The sequence below is a fragment of the Oncorhynchus mykiss genome, chromosome 1 (assembly GCF_057628025.1).
Source record: "Oncorhynchus mykiss isolate SJ-2025 chromosome 1, ASM5762802v1, whole genome shotgun sequence".
Lineage (NCBI taxonomy): Eukaryota > Metazoa > Chordata > Actinopteri > Salmoniformes > Salmonidae > Oncorhynchus > Oncorhynchus mykiss.
In genome coordinates this window covers 26,519,925-26,539,517 of record NC_143022.1, presented here as the reverse complement: position 1 = coordinate 26,539,517, position 19,593 = coordinate 26,519,925, and the positions used below count along the sequence as shown (strand labels likewise).

Genomic DNA, 19,593 nt, shown 5'->3' with positions numbered 1-19,593 from the left:
CAATGTAAAGAAAAAAGTATTTCATAAGAATATTTAATTTATTCAGATCTAGGATGTGTTATTTTAGTGTTCCCTTTATTTTTTTGAGCAGTGTATATACACAGTACCAGTCAAAAGTTTTAGAACACCTACTCATTCAAGGGTTTTGCTTTATTTTTTACTATTTTCTACATTGTAGAATAATAGTGAAGCAATAACACATATGGAATCATGTAGTAACCAAAAAAGTGTTAAACAAATCAAAATATATTTGAGATTCTTTAACCAGCTTCATGAGGTTGTCACCTGTAATGCATTTCAATTAACAGGTGTGCCTTGTTAAAAAGTTAATTTGTGGAATTTCTTTCCTTCTTAATGCATTTGAGCCAATCAGTTGTGTTGTGACAAGGTAGGGGAGGTATACGAAAGATATCCCTATTTAATAAATCCATATTATGGCAAGAACAGCTCAAATAAGCAAAGAGAAACGATAGTCCATCACTAATTTAAGACATGAAGGTCAGTCAACGCGGAACGTTTCAAGAACTTTGAAAGTTTCTTCAAGTGCAGTCGCAAAAACCAACAAGCACTATGATGAAACTGACTCTCATGAGGACCGCCACAGGAAAGGAAGACCCAGAGTTACCTCTGATGCAGAGGATAAGTTCATTAAAGTTACCAGCCTTAGAAATTGCAGCCCAAATAAATGCAACAGACACATCTCAACATCAACTGTTCAGACAAAACTGCGTGAATCAGGAATTGCTGCAAAGAAACCACTACTAAAGGACACCAATAATAATAAGAGACTTGCTAGAGCCATAAAACACAAGCAATAGACATTAGACCGGTGGAAATCTGTCCTTTGAGATTTTTGGTCAAAATCACCGTGTCTTTGTGAGACGCAGAGTAGGTGAACAGATGATCTCCGCATGTTTGGTTCCCACAGTGAAGCATGGAGGAGGAGGTGTGATGGTGCTTTGCTGGTGACACTGTCTGTGATTTGTTTAGAATTCAAGGCAAACTTAACCAGCATGGCTACTACAACATTCTGCAGTGATACACCATCTCATCTTGTTTGCGCTTCATGGGACTATCATTTGTTTTTCAACAGGACAATGTCCCAACACACCTCCAGGCTGTGTAAGGGCTATTTGACCAAGAAGGAGAGTGATGACGTGCTGCATCAGATGTCCTGGCCTCCACAATCACCCGACCTCAACCCAATTGAGATGGTTTTGGATGAGTTGGACCGCAGACTGTAGGAAAAGCAGCCAACAAGTGCTCAGCATATGTGGGAACTCCTTCAAGACTGTTGGAAAAGCATTCCAGGTGAAGCTTGTTGAGAAACTGCGAATGCAAAGGGTGGCTACTTTGAAGAATCTCAAATATAAAATATATTTAGATTTGTTTAACACATATAGAATTACTACATGACTCCATATGTGTTATTTCATAGTTTCGATGTCTTCAGTATTCTACAATGTAGAAAACAGTCAAAATAAAGAAAAACCCTTGAATGAGTAGGTGTGTCCAATAGATATGTGATGGGATATATAGACATTATGGACATAAATCTAATGTGAGCTTCCAACATACACACCTACAGTACAATAGGTTTGAGAAAATGGTTCAACTTGTTAGTGAGGTAGGTAGTGATTCTGGGGTCTATAGCGTCCAGCTGAGGGTCTGTATGTTGAAGCCAAGATAACAGCTTGCTGAGCCGTGCGCAAAGAGCAAAGAGATGTGTATATTAGAATCAGAATGGGCATTATTATTGGCATCACTTGGGGGTCCCTATCCTCTCACTCACACACACAAGGTCAGTTGATCTCAAGTTTGACTGTTATTTTCCAAAACCAAAACCACATTACAACAATCTTACACTAGGCTGGAAGGATAAATATCATGACATTGTTGCATATTCTTTATCAGACTCTCACGTGATATATATAGGAAGTGTCCTTGAGCACTGATGAGAATTTTCACACACATTTTCATAGAATTTTGTGTCAAGTGGTTGTAAAGGGAATTTATTCACAAAGGGATGTACGATCTTAGGACCAAATTCCTAACTTGGATCCTAAAATGGCCTTTTACACTAATTACGCACATGCTTAAGTGAATCTACACAGGTCTGAGTGGTTCATATCCTAACTTTTAGCTTGGTGCCAGTCTTTCTCTGTGAGATTTACAGTGCAACACCACTACAAGCATGGAACTTTTGACCGATTAGATTTTTTTTCTTCTTTTGTTTATTTAGTAAATATTTTATTAACTCTATTTCTTGAACTGAATTGTTGGTTAAGGGCTTGTAAGTAAGCATTTCACGGTAAGGTCTACTACACCTGTTGCATTCAGCGCATATGACAAATACAATTTAATTTGATTTGATTAGGAGGTGCAAACAATGAAATACATCAGAGTGAGTCAAGTAGGGTTGAGAATGTCACTATAATATTTTAAATAAACACAAATGGCACAGTCTGGAATGATTTAGTCATTAATGGTACAAAATTATTCTATTGGATATTGTGATATTTGGAGTAGCATATCGTAGAAGAAGTCTCCCCAAATATGGCCCAATCCTAGAGTCAAGTTAGAATCATCCCCTAAGCATGTGAGAGATTTGATAAAAGGAGGATGATTACAATCCCTTCACTGCTCTCCTCCTTGATCTTAAGCCTGAATGAAGATGGGAGGAGGAGTGATTATGATGGTATGCAGAGAGGAAAAGAGAGGAGAGAAGCCTCAACCCCTCCCCCCTTTTCTCTTCCAACACCAAGGCTCTCAGAACGCTGACAGAAACCAGCAGGAGATCCAGGCACCTACTCCTCCTCCTGAGTCTCTCTCTCCTCCTCTCTCTTTGTCTGAAGTGCTGCGGCCTTCGGTCAGGCCGTCTTATCCGAGCGTTGACCCTGAGGCCTCGGCTTAACTCTCCAACCAGAGGGCCCTACAACCACCGCCACTGCTCCGATAGACAAACACTTCCACAGATGTTTCTGCTAGCGCAAGAGACTAAACACATCCCCGATTCAGAGAAAACAGACAACACAGCCCAGATCTGGATCACCAAAACAAGTAAAAATGCAGTGGCTGCTATGAAGCTAGAGAGAAAGTGACCCCCAGTGAACGTGATGGGGGATAGGGTTTAGACTAGACTGATACAGCCCTGATAGGAGATGATTAGAGGCCTCGACTCATGGCCTAGCTGCTTATACCCACTAAACACTACCCAAGCCATTGGATCACTGTGATCTATCTATACTTGGATATCCAAATGGTTTGGGCTTGTATCTACAGTGTTTGTGTAGTTAACACCATTTTAAATGTAGTATACTCAATGTACTTGCTTAAAAACCACCATAGTACCACAGCATAGTGTTGCTGAGAAATCCCCCTACTTTATAACCCACTCCATATGTAGAAGTCATAACTCTGTATTTCTGAGATGTCTATCTTTTATTTTATTTTTTTTATATTTTTTAAATATTTTTTTAACCTTTATTTAACTAGGCAAGTCAGTTAAGAACAATTTCTCATTTACAATGATGGCCTACCCAGGCCAAATCCCAACCCTCCCAATCACAGCCTGGAATCGAATCGTCTGTAGTGACGCCTCTAGCACTGAGATGCAGTGCCTTAGACCGCTGCGCCACTTAGGAGCCCCGAGTGTTAATCCACAACACTCATTTATGGCTCTCCTGTAATTGTTATGACTTAATTGTGCATCCTAAAAGGACATAAAGCAGTGGACACAGTGGCAACTACTGCTAGCTACACAACTGAAGAAAACCCTGGAAATAGAGGTGCTGCATATAACCAGGATATACAGTAACACTAGTATTCACACCCCTAAATCCAACTGTAACTTGATCCTAGGACCATGTCGGTATATATCTGACTAACAACAATTTCCGATTTAGAGATCAACAATAAAGAAATTGAAAGGGCAACAAAAAGAAGGTAAGAGAGAGAGGGGGAAATGGAAAGAGAGAGTAAAAGAATGGGAGCAGAGGGGCAGATGGCAGTTGAAACGTTATCTATCAATTCTGTCACATGGCTTAAAATAAAATCAAAATCAACTGAGATCCTGTAAGTGTGAGTGTGATAACTCTGTGGAGCATGTAGAGGAGATGTAGAGGAGATAGCATGGGGTTAGCTTGTTAAATACAACCCACTGCACGGCTGGCAGCAGCAAAGAAAGGGGGTATTTTCAAGAGGCAGGGCATCACTGTAGCCCTCACTGCTCTGATAACATCCATGTTAAGAGAGGGAAGGGGGAGAGGGAATACAGCCCAGAGAAGATGGACTCACATCTATGCATCTTCCCTGGTTGTGAAAGGAAGTATCAGCACCCCTCAAACGCAAAAAGTCACAACGGGATTTCTGATGGAGAAAATGTGTTCTTCTCAGATGATGGGAAGATAGGGGGGAGTACAGCCAAATGTCAAAGATGATAAATGGAAGAGTGCAGAGAAACACAAGCATACATACAGAGTACACACACACACGCAACCAGAAACACATGACATTTGAATATATTTTATATGATTTACTAAATAACCTCAATGGATAACTAGCTGTAGAAACTAGCTGAATAATAGGCTCACACCTGGTGGTTCCAACACATGTTAATTACACAAATGTTTCTTACATACAGATGTGGCTATTAGTACAAAATACAATAAAGCTAAATACTATACATTTAAAAATAACAAGGCGGGTTATTATTAGCTTACAGCTGAAACAAAAATACTATTAGAGTGTTTTATTTTCTCTAGCTATATAAATTCCTCTCTAATATAGCAATATGATTGGTGACCTTTCAGAAAGCTAGGTTTCATCATTAATTATGGGCACTATGACTCCTCTATTGTTGCAATTAGTCATAAATATACTTATACATTTTAATAGGATAGACATCACCCTTAGCTGAGAGCATAACCTAGAAAAAGGCATGTTTCATCAGTCACGGGCTGAGCTGAGTACCTCAGCTCATTAAACAGGGCTTTTTCATTAGTTTGGAGTATTAGTTAGCGCTGATAAAGTCTGGTTCTGTCTTGTCTGGTCTGCCGTGGTGTGCAGTGCCAGGGCGAGGTGTGTCTGTCTGGATGACTGTAGATCATTTTAATATCAGGCCGGTGTGGATTGCTGATAGTGTTTTAAGGCAGGGCCCAGTGGACTGAATACTGGTAGTACCTATCTGTAATTAGTAACCATTCTCTATCACTGATAAGATAAACTCACCCTGACCTTTTCCATTTGGTCGCCATGACAACGGGCCCTCTAACCCCCCATATTATTTTAGTGATTAAACAGCAAATAAATGGGAGATGTGAGAAACTGATACAGATGATTAATAATACTGTGTGTGTGTGTGTGTGTGTGTGTGTGTGTGTGTGTGTGTGTAGAGGAGGGGCTGTCAGTGTCACAGAGTCATATGAATAGACTTGGCTTGTCTTTTTGTGGTGAATAATGGAAATTTAAGATGAACTGAACGGGAAATAAAAGCACAGGGATGAGAGCGATAGATGTCTCCTTTTTTTTGAGAAGCGCTCTCAGAGGAAAGGGAATATTAACGTTCCCTCCCCCTTCCTTCTCCCAGCCAAGCCCATTTCTCACCACTCTCCAGGTTCATCACTGTAAGTGTTATCTTTTGATTAATAATAAATGCTGGATTCCAGTATTACACTCACTTAAACAGTGTGGTTTTAGAGTGGGGAAAAACACCTTAACCTGAGGAGCTGCGGGAAATTCAGAATATGAAACTTTACCCTGGTGAAGCTCGCTTATAAATGTATACATTTATACTACTATCATACTGCTATAACCAAGTTACAGCCCCAAGATTTTTGACATGTAGAGTCAGCACATACCTAAACCTATACCTTCCTGTATGTGCAATATTGTAGAGAATAGTTTAATCTAATGGGACTGAGGGGTAAAAGTAACCCAAAGATGTCAAGACCTTACTGTACAAACCATGACCCCTGCCCATCCACGTTCTAGCCAGCACAGTCAACTCAAACTATCAACCAGTCCCATCCACTAATATCGGCAAGCAGACCAACACCCCATAAACTGCACCTGGGCCCCAAAATCTCCCTTTATTTATACCAGTGAGGCCATAAGTCCCACTCCCTGGAACCCATCTGTCCCCATTTGCATGAAAAGGAAATAGCGGGAATACATGCAAAGTCTGACCAGTTGACTGAAAGGTCACTGTGGCTTTGTACAGCACGAGGGCAAACAAGCCCAGGCCCTGACAGTGTTTATCGGTTAGATCGCTGCATTGATACAGGGAGAGACTCCTTCCCTAAACTAAGGGGAGATCTCCATGTATCTCTACAACTGCCGTCTCCATTTTGCCGCTATTGGGCAGGAGGGTCAGTGAAATGAGGTATCATGAAGGATTTGGCCAATCAGATAAACGTCAATCATTCTGAGATATTTGTGAGATAAACCATTCCACAATATCTCTAGAAACATGCCAAGCCTTTCAGTTGACTAGATAATGGATCACATATGGTGGTGAGTGACGTGATCACAGGGAGGATCAGACACAAACACACCTACTGAACAGTCTACATACACTATTTTGGAAGCCATTTTTGGGATAACACAGTGCTGGGATAAGAGCTTACAGTAACACTTAGAAGACCAAGGGGCTGTGGGACACACACACACACACTGAGAGAAAGTCAGGGCATGTCCACACGATTGCTTGAGTAAGCAAATTAACCAGAGTGATGGCTGAGAAGGCAATTAGACGACAGAAAATCTTTCACCCTGCCAAATTATTTCTTAAAGTCTGTATCACTTCCCTGACAGTTGATGTTCCACTTTCTTTTTCATTATTTATCTATTTTTGCTTTGTGTAAATTCAGCTAAAATACTTCTGAAGTGCTTAATGGTGTTATCGAGAGCCCAGATCTGCTGCCACATGCTGCCTGGTGGTTTCATTTGAGATATTCACGGGCCGGCCCCAAAGAACCGGCGCATTATCAAACGTCTAACGAGACTGACACGGCCAATTATTGACAAATTATTCCTTTAGAGCGCACCCGGCTCCCTTGATGAGCACAGAGTTCCTTGATGAGCACTAGTCCCCCCTTCGTCCTCTGGGCCCGAGGACTCGTGTCTATCAGATTCTATTAAACGCTCAACACTTTGGCGAACAAAGCTGCCCGCGCCTTGCATCGCATTAACTGCTATTATATGCTCATGAACTTTGTTACAATCATTATGGTTCCCCCTTTTATGCTCTTAACAACTCCAACCATTTTTTTGCCACTTGTTATAGGCAGATGAAGGTAAAAAGATGGCTTCGAACCCTCAGAGAACAATATATGTTAAGAAGACAGTTTTCTGAATATGTCAGAAGACTGAAGGGACACCAACTGTGCTGGTTTTACACATATCCTTATCAAATATCACAGCTCTAGGAATTATAAGTTAAAGAATGGGACCCATTTCAATACCCAGAAGCTAATATCTGTAAAGGAACTCATGCTTTATCGGCAATTTGTACTGTGCACTTTTGAGTCTCCAGCCTCCTTATCAATTGCATTGTAATCGGGGGACGTTGAGACATGACACGATGGCTCAGGTGATAGATAGAAGCTGCTGATGAGCTCAGGTGGACAGAGAGGACAAAGGGATCAGGGGATTGAGGGCAAAAGCATGTCTGAGACACATGAGATGAGAACTTTGATACAGATGCAACTGAATAAGAAAATTAGGGAATAGGCCATAAGGGAAAAGGATAGATTTAAAGAGTGAGAGGGGGTAAGAGAGAGAGGGGGGATAGGAACGTGAGCCCTGTGTAGAAAAAACTGTAAATGAGGACAGGAGTGAGGAAAGGGTCAGGACAGAGTGTGTTTCTGGAAAAACAAGGGCTTGACCCACAACCCATGGCTAGTGTCGAGGCTTTTTGTTTTCCAGCCCAGGTTCCTTACTCCCTCTACCAAGTCCACATCCTCTCTAACTAGGGTGTAGTTTCTTAACATTCATCATCGCTGAACTCTGAAACTTTATCAGCTCGGGAGCACGGCGCCACGGACCCGGCCCCGGCTTTCTCAGCTCTCAGATAGGCCTGATAAACACACTGATAGATTACAGTAGATTGTTTTACTTCAGGGGACACTGCTGCTGCTGCTAATACTTAGACAAGACTCACTGGGGAGGGGACCTATGGTGTGTGTGTGTGGGGGGGGGGGGGGGGGGCAAGAGGACAAAGAGGAAAGGGCAAAGAAACAAGACGAGTTGGAGAAAGGGAAAGTGTGTGTGACTTTATTTTGTTTTACCATTTAAAATACCACACAATGCAACAAATACATGTACCAAAATTGTTGAGGATTATATACACAAAATGTCAAAAGACATGTTTCCATTGTGGTCCTGTGTGTGTGTGTGTGTGTGTGTGTGTGTGTGTGTGTGTGTGTGTGTGTGTGTGTGTGTGTGTGTGTGTGTGTGTGTGTGTGTGTGTGTGTGTGTGTGTGTGTGTGTGTGTGTGTGTGTGCATGTGCGTGCGTGTGTGTTTCTGCGTGTCAGGATTTCCATAAGGAAAAGTGGACATTTGACCGCCAGTATTTCAATTTACTGGACATTTGAGACATTTACCAGACCCATATGCACTGGGTGTGTAACCTGATTAAGGAATCCACCCACGGAGCTCAGAATAACAGAAATCACATTTAGATTTTGGTAATTCATCTTAACGGAACATGCAACGAGAATACAACAGTACGCGTCCTTCTTACCGAATTCCGATGCGGATGTTGAAGATGTTGAATAACTCTCCACATGTACTTTTTCTCAGCCAACAAGACGAGTAACAAACAGCTAATTCACTAGCCTATGTCAATCTATTCTTCCCCATAGTACAAAAGTTGACCTATTCTATTGGTCAGTTTGTCGTTCTGTGCGAGAAAGAAATAGCCTATTCCAAAGCATTGAGGCTGATGCAACAGATCAGGACGTTTAGCTTAAAATTTTAAATAAACTATTATTGATTCACATTATAAGCGCAGCAATGCGCACACGACAATAAGGCTACACATGGCAATAAGGCTACACACGGCAATAAGGCTACGCACGGCAATAAGGCTACGCACGACAATAAGGCTACGCACGGCAATAAGGCTACGCACGGCAATAAGGCTACGCACGGCAATAAGGCTATTTACGGCAATAAGGCTACGCACGGCAATAAGGCTACGCTCGGCAATAAGCGCACTGCACATGCTAGAAGTTCCATGTGACAGAGATGAAAATATCAGTTTGAAATGTAAAAAGATGGGAGATCTAAAGATGCAACAACTAGCATGGGTTGCTAACATGACTAGGATTGTGCCTTTCACTAGTGGACAATTAAATAAAGTTGATTGGCCCTGTCCGGGGGTGTCCTCGGAGTGGGCCACAGTGTCTCCTGACCCCTCCTGTCTCAGCCTCCAGTATTTATGCTGCAGTAGTTTATGTGTCGGGGGGCTAGGGTCAGTTTGTTATATCTGGAGTACTTCTCCTGTCCTATTTGGTGTCCTGTGTGAATCTAAGTGTGCGTTCTCTAATTCTCTCCTTCTCTCTTTCTCTCTCTCGGAGGACCTGAGCCCTAGGACCATGCCCCAGGACTACCTGACATGATGACTCCTTGCTGTCCTCAGTCCACCTGGCTGTGCTGCTGCTCCAGTTTCAACTGTTCTGCCTTATTATTATTCGACCATGCTGGTCATTTATGAACATTTGAACATCTTGGCCATGTTCTGTTATAATCTCCACCCGGCACAGCCAGAAGAGGACTGGCCATCCCACATATGCTCTCTCTAATTCTCTCTTTCTTTCTTTCTCTCGGAGGACCTGAGCCCTAGGACTATGCCCCAGGACTACCTGACATGATGACTCCTTGCTGTCCCCAGTCCACCTGACTGTGCTGCTGCTCCAGTTTCAACTATTCTGCCTTATTATTATTCGACCATGCTGGTCATTTATGAACATTTGAACATCTTGACCATGTTTTGTTATAATCTCCACCCGGCACAGCCAGAAGAGGACTGGCCACCCCACATAGCCTGGTTCCTCTCTAGGTTTCTTCCTAGGTTTTGGCCTTTCTAGGGAGTTTTTCCTAGCCACCGTGCTTCTACACCTGCATTGCTTGCTGTTTGGGGTTTTAGGCTGGGTTTCTGTACAGCACTTTGAGATATCAGCTGATGTACGAAGGGCTATATAAATAAATTTGATTTGATTTGATTTTAAAACCAATAGAACATGAGAGAATTAGAGTTTAATTAATTAATTTAACCTTTATTTAAGGCTAGGGAGTAACGGATTACAAAATAAATCTGTTACGTTACCAGAAAAATATTGTAATCAGATTACAGACACTTTTGAAAAGCTAGATTACTTCGTGGATTACTTTTAAATTTAGAAAGGATGTTTGCGAGAAAAAACATATTTCACATTTCTCTGTTTTCTCAATGACATTCAGCATTGAAAAAAGGAGTAAAGTTAAGTTTGTTCCACCTGAGTGAGTCTGACTACAAGTCAGAGACAACTATGATGACACACCAAATGTGTTTGATGGATCGTGGGAAAAGAGCAGGAATAGGTTATTGTGGGCTACAGTCCACGCTATGTCTTCCAATGGTGCGACTGCTGTTGGCATCCAAAGATTATCCAACTTGAATAAACACTTGGAGGTAAGGATGACAGCAGTGGTGTAGTTTACAGCGATACAGATATCACTTACTATTGATATCTTCAAATGCACTGATGTGAATCACACTGCTGCTCTCTCAACTAGCTATTTGCGCCTTACGGATTGGCTGTTCACAAATCTAAATGTGTATTTGAACCCAATAATGGTTGAATTCAAGAAGTTTAAGCTGCCTATCATTAATTGTTTTTGAAACCAGTGAACAGCTAGTGAAAAATGTGCTCTAGCAACAGCTGCACAGTGCGGATCCCAGCCTATGGAGAAAAAAGTTGGGCTTTTATTGCTCAATCTAATTCATGCTAAAAAAATACATAAATCCATAGGTCTAATGGACACATGCCCAAACTCGCACACTTTTGATATACTTAAAGGGGCAATCTGTAGTTGCTACATGTATTTTTGGATTTATAAATTATATATATCCATTAATTCTTGCAGAATATAACTTATAAATGAGCTTAGTTTAATCAACTGTCACACTCTATGAGAACCCAAAACATATACTTGTTTTTCTCTAATGTTTGTAAAAATTGTAAATGTAAACAAACACTGTATAGACTCATAATATGGTTAAAACAATAATGTTGATATCATGGAAGGCTAGTCCTTGCATCCATAGCTCTGTTTATTAATCTGAGAGTGGTTACATTTCTCCAGGCCCATCCCTCAGCTTTTTACCAAGAGAGGTGGGGCGACCATTTTGTTATTGTTATTGTTTCATCTGTGGATTTGCCCTTTAAACAGCTGCATATTATCAAGATATAAAAGTGTCACCAAAAAAAGGTAAACAATAGACCTATAGCAAATGCAGAGACCTATAGCAAATGCAGCATATGGCATTCATTTTCACATGTAAATAGCACTTTTCAGTAGTGCTCAAAGCATGCCATTCCATGAGCAGAGCATTTGTTTCTCAATTCGAATCAATGAGCCCCATCAGTCCTCCATGACAACAAAATCATAAACAACAGAATAGGGCTGGCTAATAGGTCCTTAGTTTTTGGGGTTATACTCAGGTAAAACAATTTAGCTAATCTGTACTTCCATATTTCCTAGTCCTATTCTTGAAGATCAAGGGGTATAACATTTATTGGAATGACTGGAATTCTGACAGACTTTGATATTTAATGTAAAGATATAATTGAATAGTTTTATTATATGTAGTAAAAAGCGATGGGTTAGAAGAAGCCTATATAACCAACCCATAAAGTACAATTTAACATCCATATATGGCCAGCTATGTAAACTTTAAAAATGAATTATCCTGCAATAGATGTCGTTCAATTGGTAACATACATTTTTGTCTTCTTCTAATGTCTCTTAAGGAGAAGGTAATCTAAAAGTAATTGAATGTAATCAGATTCCATTACTAAGTATGGGTAATCCAGAAGGTATGTTACGGATTACAATTTTGGACAGGTAACTAGTAACTGTAATGGATTACATTTAGAAAGTAACCTACCCAACCATGGAAAAAAAATAGAGGAGCTCTTTTTAATTGCAGCCATCAAAAATGTTTTTTAACATGCAATTTAATTTAAAATTGTTGCGCAATGATTGGGTTTATAAAAGCACATTTCACTCCAGCAGCAACTGGAGCTATAGCAGCAGTTGTTGCACTTTCCAACAGATTTTCCACATAAACTAGACTCTGTATGCTATGCGCGTGTGATAAATAAGAATCATATGGCTAACAAAAATACACACCAAACAATTTAATTACACTAAATTATGGAAATTAACCCCATAGACCGATAAGAATGACCGGTCAAATGTATTTGTATCAACTGGTATTTTCATCAATGGGATTTTTTTCTTCTCCGGGACAATTGACCGGCACCAATTTTGTTTATCGGCCGAAAGCCGGCTGTTACCGGCTAATGGAAACACTGGTGTGTCCGTGTGAGTGTGGGGATAACGTTCTCTGGGCTTAGTATTGATGACGGAGAAACAAACCAAAGGCAAAGAATAAGGAGGTATATCTTACTCAGAAATATCGTATTCCATGAACTAGTACAGGGATGGGCAACTGGCGGCCCGCCGGCCACCCTCCTTTTGTAGGTACCAGAGCGCCAAGCCTGATACCAAAAGGCTCCTTAACAGCTTCTACCCCCAAGCCATAACACTGCTGAATAGTTAATCAAATGGATACCCTACTTTTTGCATTGACTCCCTTATTTTATTATTATTTATTATAATTTTTTGCTCTGACTCTCTTGCACAGGCTTGATGTACACTCACTGGACTCTAACCACAAATCCACACATACTACACTGACACTCCAAAACACACACACACACACACACGCACACGCACACACACATTCACATTCCTTCACACACGCTGCTGCTACTCTCTGTTTACTATCTATGCATAGTCACTTTACCAGTACCAACATGTACAGTTGAAGTCGGAAGATAAAATATACTTTAGCCAAATACATTTAATCTCAGTTTATCCACAATTCCTGACAGTTAATCCTAGTAAAAAAAATCCCTGTTTTAGGTCAGTTAGGACCACCACTTTATTTTAAGACTGTGAAATGTCAGAATAATAGCAGAGAGAATGATTTATTTCAGCTTTTATTTATTTCCTCACATTCCCAGTGGGTCAGACATTTACATACACTCAATTAGTATTTGGTAGCATTGCCTTTACATTCTTTAACTTGGGTCAAACGTTTCAGGTAGCCTTCCACAAGCTTCCCACAATAAATTGGATGAATTTTGGCCCATTCCTCCTGACAGAGCTGGTGTAGGCCTCAGGTTTATAGGCCTCCTTGCTCGCACACACTTCGTCAGTTCTGCCCACAAATTTTCTATAGGATTGAGGTCAGGGCTTTGTGATGGTCACTACAATACCTTGACTTTTATGTCCTTAAGCCATTTTGCGACCAAGCTTTAACTTCCTGACTGATGTCTAGAGATGTTGCTTCAATATATCCACATAATTTTCCATCCACATGCCATCTTTTTTTGTGAAGTGCACCAGCCCCTCTTGCAGCAAAGCACCCCCACAACATGATGCTGCCACCCCCATGCTTCATGGTTGGGATGGTGTTCTTCGGTTGCAAGCCTCCCCGTTTTTCCTCCAAACATACCGATGGCCATTATGGCCAAACAGTTCTATTTTTGTTTCATCAGACCAGAGGACATTTCTCCAACAAGTACGATCTTTGTCCCCATGTGCAGTAGCAAACCGTAGTCTGGCTTTTTATGGCAGTGGCATCTTCCTTGCTGAGCGGCCTTTCAGGTTATGTCGATATAGGACTCATTTTAATGTGGATATAGATATAGATTCCTCCAGCATCTTCACAAGGTCCTTTGCTGTTGTTCTGGGATTGTTTTGCACTTTTCACACCAAAGTACGTTCATCTAGGAGACAGAACGCGTCTCCTTCCTGAGAGGTATGACGGCTGCGTGGTCCCATGGTGTTTATACTTGCGTACTATTGTTTCTACAGATGAACGTGGTACCTTCCGGCGTTTGGAAATTGCTCCCAAGGCTGAACCAGACTTGTGGAGGTCCACAATTTGTTTTCTGAGGTCTTGCTGAGGTCAATTAGCCTATCAGAAGCTTCTAAAGCCATGACATAATTTTCTGGAATGTTACAAGCTATTTAAAGGCACAGTCAACTTAGTGTATGTAAACCTCTGACCCACTGGAATTGAGATACAGTGAATTATAAGTGAAATAATCTGTCTGTAAACAATTGTTGGTAAAATGTATTGTGTCATGCACTGACTTGCCAAAACTATAGTTTGTTAACAAGAAATTTGTGGAAAGGTTGAAAAACAAGTTTTAATGACTCCAACCCAATTTCCGACTTCAACTGTACATATTACCTCAATAACCTAGACTACCGCGTAGCCCTGCACATTGACTTGGTACCCGGTACCCCCTGTATATATCCTCATTAATTGTTATTTTTATTGTGTTGCTATATTTCCTTTAGTTTATTTAGCACATTTTTTTACTCTGCGTTGTTGGTTAAGGGCTCGTGAGTAAGTATTTCATGGTAAGGTCTACTACACCTGTTGTATTCTGTGCTTGTGACAAATACAATTTGATTTCATTTGAGAAACACCTCCACCCCACCTCCTGCCTCCCCAACTGGCCTGAAACAGAGCCTGTCTGCCCCAGGACTCGGCCACCATCACCTGCCTGCAAAGACACACACACTGATGCACAGACACACACACAGACCAGAAGCACAAAGAGCAGAGGAAACCTGACCCTGCCACAGGGGTGGGGGATGGAGCACCAAGTGACCTACGGTTTAAAACAGGGTCAAGTGTGAAACACAAGGACTCCACACAAAGACTTGTCTACCTACTGTAGCAATCTACACCAAGACAGAGATCAAGACAGAGCTAAACCAAGACAGAGACTGCTCTCTTCCATTTGCTTATCTGTTGAAATTCATTTTAAATTCATCTATTTGTTTCTTTGCTCTTCTGGATGTCACATCACCTGGTTATTCAGGTTGATATCATACTAGAGTGAACGATTACACGGAGGCCATTTAGAGACCGTAAGAGAAACCAGAGAAGACTAGTTAAATACCAGGAAAACACTACTGAGAATAAGAACCAGGGAAACAGTACTGAGAATTAGAGCTATTGTATTACAACATGGGTGGCAGGTAGCCTAGTTGTTAAGAGCGTTGGGCCAGTAACCGAAAGAATGCTGGTTCGAACCCCCGAGCTGATTAGGTGAAAAATCTGCCATTGTGCCCTTGAGCAAGGCACTTAACCCTAATTGCTCCTGTAAGTAGCTCTGGATAAGAGTGTCTGGTAAATGACTAAAATGTCAAATGTGCAATTAGTGATTAGGGTGTAAAGCAGTGTCGGGGGATGGCCTCCCCCTCTTTGTTGTGAGGGGAGAGGAGGAGTAGCTCCTCAGCAGAAACCTAACAATAACCAGACCTGCTGTCGTCTACGGCAACGCCAACCTGTCGTCTACGGCAACACAGGCCTGTCCACTGTGTTCCTGCCTCTCTATTAGTGTCAGCCTTATCTAAGCCAAGCAGCTCTCTATGTCTCTGTGGATCATAAGGAGGCGGGGCTTTGGTCTGAGCAGAAAGACATAGAGGGGGAAAGGGTTAAACAAGGTCCTATCTCCTAACACAACAACTACCACACCAACTAAGCTCTCACACAATGCTAATCCTTTAATATATATAAAAAAAATTAAACAATCACTGAGGGGAAGAAAAACAAATAGCTCCCTATATTCTTCTTAATTTTTGCGTCAACATTTTATCACCCTCCCCATTAATAATCTGTGCGGTAATTTATTTATTTCTCCTTTTTGTTTCTGCCATTTTGGTGGAGCGAGATAAAGGGGTAAAAAACCAACAGAAGGGCTAGGAGAGTGAAAAATAGAGATAGATAACATTGATATCAACTCCTACACAACACAGTCATTCCCTTATCTAGGCTTTTTATCGCAGTTTCAGGCTTTTTTCGCATCCACTCCCCGTTCTTTGTGGCCTAACTGAAAAAGGACTACTGCCCTTAAAAATTAAGTCAGGTTTTGGTATAAACTTAACCTTATGCACACTTTTTTACAGGCCTGTTAATGTGAATAACTCAGCAGCAGGGTTAACTATTGTGAAATGGTCACAGGGGAGTGTGGGAAAAATTCAAAGACAGTTCCTTTGAACCAGTGGGAGAGTAGTACACACTTGGCAGCAGATACAGTCTCACCCTATCCTACCACAAAGTCATGTTTCAAAGAAAAGGAAAAAAACTATTTCACATGAACTTATCATTTCTTTCTCTCAGACACACACAGAAAAAAAAACTCTGTAATCTATCAAGGTCAGTTACTGTGTCTTGAACAAACAGCACGTTGTTCCAGGCCGGTGTTCTCCCAATGGCTACAGGTAAGCCTATGTCTGTCTGTCAGGAAGGAGCCTTTTTCTCCCCCTCGGGTCCGGGTCGGGTCCAGTTTGATTGTCATCGGTTCTCAGTTCTACGACACTACAGCTGATAGACCCGAGTGGACCCAAATGGACCCGACAACAGCTCTGCATAGCCTATAGCATATTTATTTTATGCTAATAAGGTTCATTTATTGACTTATAGCCAACATATAAAATACCTATTCGTTAACTAGAAGAGCAACTTGCCTGATTAACATTTTTTCATTTATTATCAGGTCCAATCGGGTCGGGTATAGGTCTGGTTGTTGTCGGGTCCATTTGGGTTCGGGAGTGATTGTTCTCGGGTCCCACTTTTTTTTAATGACTAGGTCCGTCCAGGTCAGATTGTCCTCGGTTCCATTCAACTTTTTGGACCCGAGAAGACCTCTTCTCTTCACCCCTAAAGGAGACAACCACTCACTTCCTGTTCTGAGGCTCTAACTAGGCCCAAACATGTGGGTTCAAGTTCCACTGTGACTGTGAGAGAGGGGTGGGACTTTTTACTAGAGGGATAGGCCAGTGAGTTGTTGCCATGTGCAGTCTATGAACTCTTGTCTAGCTCTTGTCTATGTGAGTTACAGGCTACGTGAACATGTTGTCTGACTCAAAGCTACCACACAAATACAACAGAGAGACAGTAAACAGGAAGAGGGACATCATCATATTACAATACAGGAAGAGGAAGCATGGGGAGAATTTCACTCCTAATGGAACACAAATAATGAGGGAAGGAGAGCAGAGAAGAGGGTGGAGGAGAGAGGACAGGAGTAATGATAGACAGACAAAGTAAGGGGAGAGAGAAAGACATCAGGAGGGACAGGGAATGTGGACAAAAAGCAAATGGGGTTAAAGGATTTGGATGCTGGAAGTCAATCCATCAGTGATCATCAGTGATCATCCTGTTATCATACTGGAGCAGTGATAGAAACTCAACCTGGAAAAGCCTGTAAATTTGATGGGAGTTCATTGGGTCGTAGATAGGGCTGCTGCCCACGCTCTGCACTGCTTCCTCTGGCCTCGCTGGTAATAGAGGGCTCGGACATCTAACACAGCATGACCCTATTATGTGTACATATGCAACCTAGATGTATAATGGGCCTCCACACTACATTACATTCAAACTTTCCCAATTATACTACCATCATTCTCTATATCCCATTCCTATCTCTATCCCTCCCTATTATTCCTCTGCTTCCTACCCTGCTCTCTCTCAAAAAGGCCAGCATAGAAAGAGAAATTAAAAGAGGAGAGGTTTTTCTCCCTTTCAAGATAGAGGGAGAAAGAGAGAGGGAGAGAGCGAGAGAGAGATAGAAAGAGGGAGAAAAAAAAACAATTTATCTGTGTATTATCAAGAAAGGCAGACACTTTAATCAGTCAGCTATGAAGTCAGTATTTCCATTCTTATCTGTCGCAGGAGTGGAAATGGAGAGCAGATAGCGCTCTGGGAGCCCATCGGTGGGCAGGAATGATAATGGGGGAGAGAGGGCTGGCTATTGGACCGCTGTGTCAGCGCTATCTGCACCCATTATCAACAGCCTTATCAACACTACCATCAGCCAAGCTGTAATGGGGCCAGTTCAACTTTCCACATTATCATACCGCCAAGACCTGGTTCAGTGAGGCTAGAGGTCTGACTGGAGACAGAGAGAGAGACAGAGACAGGGAGAAAGAGAAGGAGGGAGAGATAGAATGAGAAAGGGGGTGATAGCAAGGGGGGCTGCTGCAAGAGAATGAGGGATAAAGATAGAGTGAATAAAAAAGAACAACTGGTGGATCGAGAAGAAAAGAGAGCAATGAGGAGAATAAAGGGTAGGGACATTTTGAAAAACAGAGACCAAGAACCAATGTATATAAACCCTGGACTGCTGATGCTATGCATTGGCCATTGAAAGGCTTTGAAGCCACCGGTCGGCCATACTGGCAATCGCCAAAAGGAGAAATCCTCGATAGCAGGGTTTCCGGCCCAGTTCTAAATTGGTTTAAGAGCTATTTAACCTCTTAGAGCTCTAGGGGCGCTATTTCATTTTTGGATAAAAAACGTTCCCGTTTTAAGCGCGATATTTTGTCACGAAAAGATGCTCGACTATGCATATTCTTGACAGTTTTGGAAAGAAAACACTCTGAAGTTTCAGAATCTGCAAAGATTTTGTCTGTAAGTGCCCCAGAACTCATTCTACAGGCGAAACCAAGATGATGCATCACCCAGGAATTAGCAGAATTTCTGAAGCTCTGTTTTCCATTCTCTCCTTATATGGCTGTGATTGCGCAAGGAATGAGCCTACACTTTCTGTCGTTCGCCCAAGGTCTTAGCAGCATTGTGACGTATTTGTAGGCATATCATTGGAAGATTGGCCATAAGAGACTACATTTTCCAGAGGTCCGCCCGGTGTCCTTTGTCTAAATTTGTGCGTAATCTTCAGGTGCGGGCATTTTCTCCTGGGATTCAGGAGAGAAAGCATGTGTCCAAGAACGATGTATCAATGAAGAGATATGTGAAAAACACCTTGAGGATTGATTCTAAACAACGTTTGCCATGTTTTCAGTCGATATTATGGAGTTAATTTGGAAAAAAGTTTGCGTTTTGAGGACTGAATTTATGGATTTTTTTTGGTAGCCAAATGTGATGTATAAAACGGAGCTATTTCTAATACACAAGGAATCTTTTTGGAAAAACTGAGCATCTGCTATCTAACTGAGAGTATCCTCATTGAAAACATCAGAAGTTCTTCAAAGGTAAATTATTTTATTTGAAGGCTTTTATGTTTTTGTTAATGTTGCGTGCTGGATGCTAACGCTAATGCTAACGCTAAATGCTAACGCGAAATGCTAACTCTAGCTAGCTACTTTTACACAAATGATTGTTTTCCTATGGTTGAGAAGCATATTTTGAAAATCTGAGATGACAGTGTTGTTTACAAAAGGCTAAGCTTGAGAGATGGCATATTTATTTCATTTCATTTGCGATTTTCATA

The 19,593-nt window shown here is 41.4% G+C and overlaps 1 protein-coding gene and 2 long non-coding RNA genes across 9 annotated transcripts in view; 1 reads left to right on the top strand and 2 right to left on the bottom strand.

Moving 5' to 3' along the window:
• The window catches only part of LOC110519941 (zinc finger protein ZFPM1), a 95,478-nt gene that overhangs the window by 58,576 nt on the left and 17,309 nt on the right, over positions 1-19,593 (bottom strand). The window lies entirely within an intron of this gene.
• LOC149985455 (uncharacterized) overlaps positions 75-19,593 on the bottom strand; it is a 20,654-nt gene continuing 1,135 nt past the window's right edge. The window contains exon 2 of the long non-coding RNA XR_016491148.1: positions 75-18,616. This is a non-coding gene — a long non-coding RNA (uncharacterized LOC149985455). The remainder of the gene's footprint in view (positions 18,617-19,593) is intronic.
• LOC149985454 (uncharacterized) overlaps positions 18,599-19,593 on the top strand; it is a 17,791-nt gene continuing 16,796 nt past the window's right edge. For both annotated transcript variants that reach the window (XR_016491133.1, XR_016491134.1), the window contains exon 1: positions 18,599-19,354. This is a non-coding gene — a long non-coding RNA (uncharacterized LOC149985454). The remainder of the gene's footprint in view (positions 19,355-19,593) is intronic.